This window comes from Aplysia californica, unplaced genomic scaffold (genome assembly GCF_000002075.1).
Source record: "Aplysia californica isolate F4 #8 unplaced genomic scaffold, AplCal3.0 scaffold01282, whole genome shotgun sequence".
NCBI classification, from domain to species: domain Eukaryota; kingdom Metazoa; phylum Mollusca; class Gastropoda; order Aplysiida; family Aplysiidae; genus Aplysia; species Aplysia californica.
The window spans coordinates 39750-41552 of record NW_004798552.1 but is presented as its reverse complement, the minus strand read 5'-3'; positions in this window follow the sequence as shown (position 1 = coordinate 41552).

The window sequence follows — 1803 nt, the reverse complement described above, 5'->3', positions numbered from 1 at the left end:
ATATAAGTTTCGGGCCATGCAATGAAGGGGAAAAAGCCATCCAGTCATTTCAGTCAAATAATAATGCTCTGTTGTGGTCTTTCTCATGACGTGTGACGTCATACTACAAGCTCTGGTTTTGTGTGTGTTTTTTTAGCATAATAATATGACTTTCCTTTCATGAAAATGAAAGAGGGAGAGAGAAATCTTCTCTCCTCTTCTCCTATATCTTCTTATCTGATCTTATATCATCTTATCTGATCTTATCTGATCTTATATCATCTTATCTGATCTTATCTAAGCTTATATCGTCTTATCTTATCTTATCTTATCCCCAGGCTACAACTGGGTGGGACCTGCCAATCCTATGGACCCTACCAGCATTTCGGATAACACGAAAGGTAAGGCACGAACACACAGACGAAGACAGTGTAATAGACACACACACATATACACACACATACACACACACATACATACACAAACACACACATACATACACACACACACACACACACACACACACACATACACACACACATATACATACACACAAACACACACACGCATGCAAGAAGAAGAAGAAGTAGAATTTTTTTATATAGCACGTATCTACGCTCTACAGTACGCTCTACTATGCTCTTTACAACTATTATTACCCCCAGCAGACCCTAGAGCACTCAGGAAAATTCTCGGCTGCCGGGGAAGCATACAGTACGCTCAAACACTGACAAAAATTCTTTCCCTGTCTATAACCGGGTATCCATTCCCACCTGGGCGAAGTGGGGAAAATACATGTAAAGTGCCTTTCCCAAGGCCACAAGGTCGGGCTCCGGACGGGATTCGGACCCACGGCGTAACGGTTGCAGGTGTGCGAGTATAATCACGATGTCACCGACGCCACAACTATGTACTAATTTCTTTCATGTAGAAGGTTTTTATACCCTCACCAACACAAATTAGATCCCTTAGGAAGCGAACTGTGAATCTACATGCCAGGCCAAAGAGGGCCGAGAGGGATACAATATCCCAGAATTTAAGACCAAGATACTCGATAAAAACTATCGGTATGTGGGAATCGAACTCAGATCTTCTGCGTGCACTCTAACAAAGTCACCAATTAGAAGAAGCGGCCCCATGTGATTTATGGGGCATACCTTTATTACTACTTGATTGATAGGATCGCTGATACACAAAAAAGTATCACAATCTGGTCTCTCAATGCGAGGAGGGTGGGAAAGTGGTATGTGCCCGGTGCCCCCCCCCCTCCACCCAAACCCCAGGACAGCCTTGGGCGGGGGGGGGGGGGGCTAGAAAGGGTGACAAAATTAGGCAAAATAAAAACATGAATGACTTCAATACATGTATTCAAACACAAACGAATAGACCTAAACATTGTCATTCATATTCTCTTATAGATCTATTTAATGTTGAAATATCGTTGCACCTACTCCCTCACATGTTTAGTCTTTGACTGTTTGATACAATTAAGACCACGAACATGACAGCCGAAAAAGGGACAATCGACCCCCCCCCCAAAAAAAAAAACAACAGAAAACAACCAAAAAACAAAAAAACAAAAAACAAAAAAACAACAACCAACAAACAACCAAACCCACCCCAAAACACAAACAAACAAATAAACAACAAACAAATATAAAAACAAAACAACACAAAACAAACGAACAAAAAACAACAACAACAACAACAACTACTACTACTACGCCGAAGCACGTCGTAGGCCTACTCGCTACACTATAGATTCTAGTGTGCTTTAGTGAAGTTAAGATTTCTTAAAACAATATATTGTACATACATATATAT